The sequence below is a fragment of the Ranitomeya variabilis genome, chromosome 1, assembly GCF_051348905.1.
Source record: "Ranitomeya variabilis isolate aRanVar5 chromosome 1, aRanVar5.hap1, whole genome shotgun sequence".
In the NCBI taxonomy this organism is placed as follows: domain Eukaryota; kingdom Metazoa; phylum Chordata; class Amphibia; order Anura; family Dendrobatidae; genus Ranitomeya; species Ranitomeya variabilis.
In genome coordinates this window covers 793,641,802-793,648,254 of record NC_135232.1, presented here as the reverse complement: position 1 = coordinate 793,648,254, position 6,453 = coordinate 793,641,802, and positions in this window count along the sequence as shown.

Here is a 6,453-nt window from a genome sequence, read left to right as displayed (position 1 = left end):
GCACACACTTTCCATCCAGCCAAAAAGGACACAGTCGTGACACCTCACTGATTGCCGCCCCTTTTTTGGCTCCGCCCCCTTTTTGGGCAAGTGCTCCGCTTTTTGACACCACCCCGGTTCGGGATTCAGCCCCCCTTCGGGATTCCACCCCTTTTTGGGCCATTACCCCTGTTCGGGTTACCGCCCCTTTTTGGGTCTCCGCCCCCTTTTGGGCAACCATCCCCGTTTTGGGCCACCGCTCACTATTAGGGATACTCCCCACCCTGGGATACACCCTGTGGACTTCCCCACGGCACTCAGGCCCCAGTTCGCACAGTACACCCCTTTGTCTCTGGGCTTGTACTGGCCCTTTAAGAGTCTGCACAAAGAGAATTTTTATTTTTTTTTTCCTATATGTCACTTCACCAGCTCCTGCTGGTACCGCCACAGCTCCCGCTGCAGTCACACACAACCGGTACCTCCGGCTGCAAACCATAAGCCACTGCTGCTGCCACTGCTGGGGAACCTCTTGCTGCCACTGCAGCTACGCTCCACCAGGCTCTACCGCCGGCTTCGTGGACCCGCCAATCCACAGGACGCCGCTTGTCCCCTTCGTAACCCCGCCGAGTTACAGCCAGACGCTTGTCAGCTTCGTAACCCCGCCGAGTTACAGCCAGACGCAATCTTCGTGGCCCCGCCGAGCCACAGCAATTAACACCAGGTGTGCGTGCTGGACCGTTGCCCACTTCGAGCACCAAATGTCAGACTATTCTTACTGAGTGTGTTGGGGGACACTCGCTTGGCTGCGATATTCAAGCACACGGGCATGGGTTTTTAAAAACAAAGCAGTCCATACGGTTTATTAAGCCTCATAAACCGGGTTATGCTCAGTTCATCATGTATATCTCACGAAACACAATAGGCACCAACTGGTGACATTAACTTGCATCTTCAAACACTTTAACTACGGGTTGGACTCACGGACACTAAACATGCTGGTCCTCACTGACCAGTTGCCGTGGGTTACCACATAGTCCAGGTTACAAGCACCAACAGCTTGTGGAGGTACCTTATGGGAGCTCATGCTCCATCTGCTGACTCCTTGTCAGTCCTCTCTCCTGGGGAAACTGCCTTACGGGGTTCACCAACTTGCCTGGCCGGCACACATCAGTCAGTCCAGAGCCTCCGAAGGACTGTAGCTTCCCCAAGTTCCACTGTGTGTTGCTCAGGGGTCCTGGTACACCTCCCAGGACCTCTCACGCCAGCATGTGCTCTCCAGGAAGCCTCCTACCAGGTCTTCCAGCACAGGGGCATACACAGCCCACACACAGCGCTCAGGAACCCCCTGTAACCTCACCACTCAGGTCCACTCACTGGAACCACACAGGAACCCAGGAACCATGTGACCCACACCCTGGTCACGTTATGTACCAGTAACCACACCCACAGTAATGGATCACATGGCTGGTCACGTGATCCTGACATCACTGCAGGTCTATTCTCACGGCCTCAATACAACTCCGTGCACATACCGGGGAGACCATGCAGCGCCCCCTACCTGTTACAGGGGTCACTGCATCACACTCTATATAGCAGAATTACTCACTTGCTATGAGCGCCGACCACCGGGGGATGGTCACAGCAATCCGCCACTGACAACAATAGAGATCTACAGGAGACCGCTGCCTGTCATGCCAACGAACCGGTGACCTGTTAAATGCTGCTGTAAGCGTTTGACAGCGGCATTTAATGGGTTAATAACCGCAGGTGGATCGCGAATCCACCCGCGGCTATTCCGAGCACATGTCAGCTGTTCAAAACAGCTGATATGTGTCGGGAAAGATGTGTGCTCAGCGCCGGAGCCCACATCAAAGGGAGGGAGTCCGACGTCGGCGTACTATTAAGCATGATGTTGGAAAGGGGTTAAAATTACTCATTTCACGCCACTGTCCAGTCTACAGTGCTCCTGTGCTAGCAGAGAAGTACTTACTACATATTTGCCGCCTCCATGGTTTACCTCTCCATATAGTCTCTGATAGAGGCGTCCAGTTTACTATGGAGAGCTACCTGCAAGCTACTTGGAATTTCTCTTCAGCCTCTACCATCCACAATCAAAAGGACAGGAAGAGAGGGTCAATCGGATCCTGACCAGCTTCCTGCCACATTTCATCAATGATTGGTCCGAACTCCAAGCTTGGGCCGAATTCTCACACAGCACCCATGTGAGGGAATCCTCTGCTAAATCTCCGTCGTTTGTGGGCTACTGTCAGCATCCCAATATTCCGTATGGGGAACATGTCTGTGTGTATACATGTGTCTGTATGTATGTGCTCTGTGTATACATATATATGTGTATGTGCTGTGTATACACATATATATGTGTATGTGCTCTGTGTAAACATATATGTGTATGTCCTCTTCATATGTGCTCTGTGTACATATATATGTGCTGTGTATACATATATATGTGTATGTGCTCTGTGTATACATATATATGTGTATGTGCGCTGTGTATGCATATATATGTGTATGTGTTCTGTGTATACATATATATGTGTATGTGCTCTGTGTATACCTATGTGTATGTGCTCTGTGTATACCTATGTGTATGTGCTCTGTGTATACATATGTGTATGTGCTGTGTATACATGTATGTGCTGTGTATACATATATATGTGTATGTGCTCTGTGTATACCTATGTGTATGTGCTCTGTGTATACATATATATGTGTATGTGCTGTGTATACATATATATGTGTATGTGCTCTGTGTATACCTATGTGTATGTGCTCTGTGTATACATACAGGTCCTTCTCAAAAAATTAGCATATAGTGTAAAATTTCATTATTTACCATAATGTAATGATTACAATTAAACTTTCATATATTATAGATTCATTATCCACCAACTGAAATTTGTCAGGTCTTTTATTGTTTTAATACTGATGATTTTGGCATACAACTCCTGATAACCCAAAAAACCTGTCTCAATAAATTAGCATATTTCACCCGTCCAATCAAATAAAAGTGTTTTTTAATAACAAACAAAAAACCATCAAATAATAATGTTCAGTTATGCACTCAATACTTGGTCGGGAATCCTTTGGCAGAAATGACTGCTTCAATGCGGCGTGGCATGGAGGCAATCAGCCTGTGACACTGCTGAGATGTTATGGAGGCCCAGGATGCTTCCATAGCGGCCTTAAGCTCATCCAGAGTGTTGGGTCTTGCGTCTCTCAACTTTCTCTTCACAATATCCCACAGATTCTCTATGGGGTTCAGGTCAGGAGAGTTGGCAGGCCAATTGAGCACAGTAATACCATGGTCAGTAAACCATTTACCAGTGGTTTTGGCACTGTGAGCAGGTGCCAGGTCGTGCTGAAAAATGAAATCTTCATCTCCATAAAGCATTTCAGCCGATGGAAGCATGAAGTGCTCCAAAATCTCCTGATAGCTAGCTGCATTGACCCTGCCCTTGATGAAACACAGTGGACCAACACCAGCAGCTGACATGGCACCCCACACCATCACTGACTGTGGGTACTTGACACTGGACTTCAGGCATTTTGGCATTTCCTTCTCCCCAGTCTTCCTCCAGACTCTGGCACCTTGATTTCCGAATGACATGCAAAATTTAGCAACAGTCCAGTGCTGCTTCTCTGTAGCCCAGGTCAGGCGCTTCTGCCGCTGTTTATGGTTCAAAAGTGGCTTTACCTGGGGAATGCGGCACCTGTAGCCCATTTCCTGCACACGCCTGTGCACGGTGGCTCTGGATGTTTCCACACCAGACTCAGTCCACTGCTTCCTCAGGTTCCCCAAGGTCTGGAATCGGTCCTTCTCCACAATCTTCCTCAGGGTCCGGTCACCTCTTCTCGTTGTACAGCGTTTTCTGCCACATTGTTTCCTTCCAACAGACTTACCATTGAGGTGCCTTGATACAGCACTCTGGGAACAGCCTATTTGTTGAGAAATTTCTTTCTGGGTCTTACCCTCTTGCTTGAGGGTGTCAATGATGGCCTTCTTGACATCTGTCAGGTCGCTAGTCTTACCCATGATGGGGGTTTTGAGTAATGAACCAGGCAGGGAGTTTTTAAAAGCCTCAGGTATCTTTTGCATGTGTTTAGAGTTAATTAGTTGATTCAGAAGATTAGGGTAATAGGTCGTTTAGAGAACCTTTTCTTGATATGCTAATTTATTGAGACAGGTTTTTTGGGTTTTCAGGAGTTGTATGCCAAAATCATCAGTATTAAAACAATAAAAGACCTGACAAATTTCAGTTGGTGGATAATGAATCTATAATATATGAAAGTTTAATTGTAATCATTACATTATGGTAAATAATGAAATTTAACACTATATGCTAATTTTTTGAGAAGGACCTGTATATCTGCGTATGTGCTCTGTGTATACATATATACAGTACAGACCAAAAGTTTGGACACACCTTCTCATTTAAAGATTTTTCTGTATTTTCATGACTATGAAAATTGTACATTCACACTGAAGGCATCAAAACTATGAATTAACACATGTGGAATTATATACTTAACAAAAAAGTGTGAAACAACTGAAAATATGTCTTATATTCTAGTTCTTCAAAGTAGCCACATTTTGCTTTGATGACTGCTTTGCACATTCTTGGCATTCTCTTAATGAGCTTCAAGAGGTAGTCACCGGGAATGGTCTTCCAACCTTGAAGGAGTTCCCAGAGATGCTTAGCACTTGTTGGCCATCCGGTTTGCGTTTAGTTGGACCATCATCTATTTTTCAACAGGACAATGACCCCATACACACCTCCAGGCTGTGCAAGGGCTATTTGACCAAGAAGGAGAGTGATGGGGTGCTACGCCAGATGACCTGGCCTCCACAGTCACCAGACCTGAACCCAATCGAGATGGTTTGGGGTGAGCTGGACCGCAGAGTGAAGGCAAAAGGGCCAACAAGTGCTAAGCATCTCTGGGAACTCCTTCAAGATTGTTGGAAGACCATTCCCGGTGACTTCCTCTTGAAGCTCATCAAGAGAATGCCAAGAGTGTGCAAAGCAGTCATCAAAGCAAAAGGTGGCTACTTTGAAGAACCTAGAATATAAGACACATTTTCAGTTGTTTTACACTTTTTTGTTAAGTATATAATTCCACATGTGTAAAATTATAGTTTTTATGCCTTCAGTGTGAATGTACAATTTTCATAGTCATCAAAATATAGAAAAATCTTTAAATGAGGTGTGTCCAAACTTTTGGTCTGTACTGTATATATGTGTATGTGTTCTGTGTATACATATATATGTGTATGTGCTGTGTGTATACATATATATCTGTATGTGCTCTGTGTATACATATATATCTGTATGTGCTGTGTATACCTATGTGTATGTGCTCTGTGTATATATATATACTGTATATATGTGTATGTGCTCTGTGTATACCTATATATTTGTATGTGCTCTGTGTATACATATCTATATATATATATTGTCTAAGGGGTACTTTCGTCTTTCTGTCCTCAACTTCCGTAACGGAAATCCCGCGTCGCTGATTGGTCTCGACAGCTGCCTGTCATGGCTGCCGCGACCAGTGAGCGACGGGCACAGTCCGATTAGTCCCTCCCCCTACTCCCCTGCAGTGCCCGGCGCCCGCTCCATAATCCCCTCCAGTCACCGCTCACACAGGGTTAATGGCAGCGGTAACGGGCCGCAATGTAACGCACTCCGTTACCGCTGCTATTAACCCTGTGTGTCCCCAACTATTTACTATTGATGCTGCCTATGCAGCATCAATAGTAAAAAGATCTAATGTTAAAAATAATAAAAAAAATAAAAAATCATTATATACTCACCTTCCGCCGCCTTTCCCGCTCCTCGCGACGCTCTGATGACCACTCCATGCAAGCGGCAGGTTCCGGTGCCAAGGATGGCATGCGAGAAGAACCTGCCATGATGTCACGGTCATGTGACCGCGACGTCATCACAGGTCCTGCGCTCATACCAATCCTGGGACCGGAAGCTGCTGCGTGCACCGCACACAGGGCCAGGACTTCAACGGGCCTTCGGAAGGTGAGTATATGTTTATTTTTTATTTTAAGTCTGTATACTACTGTATACTATGTCGCTGGGCAATATACTACGTGGCTGGGCAATATACTACGTGGCTGGGCAATATACTACGTGGCTGGGCAATATACTACGTCGCTGGGCAATATACTACGTGGCTGGGCAATATACTACGTGGCTGGGAAATATACTACGTGGCTGGGCAATATACTACGTGGCTGGGCAATATACTACGTGACTGGGCAATATACTACGTGGCTGTGCAATATACTACGTGGGTGGGCAATATACTATGTCGCTGGGCAATATACTATGTGGCTGGGCAATATCCTACGTGGCTGGGCAATATACTACATGACTGGGCAATATACTACGTGAATGGGCAATATACTACGTGGCTGGGCAATATACTACGTCACTGGGC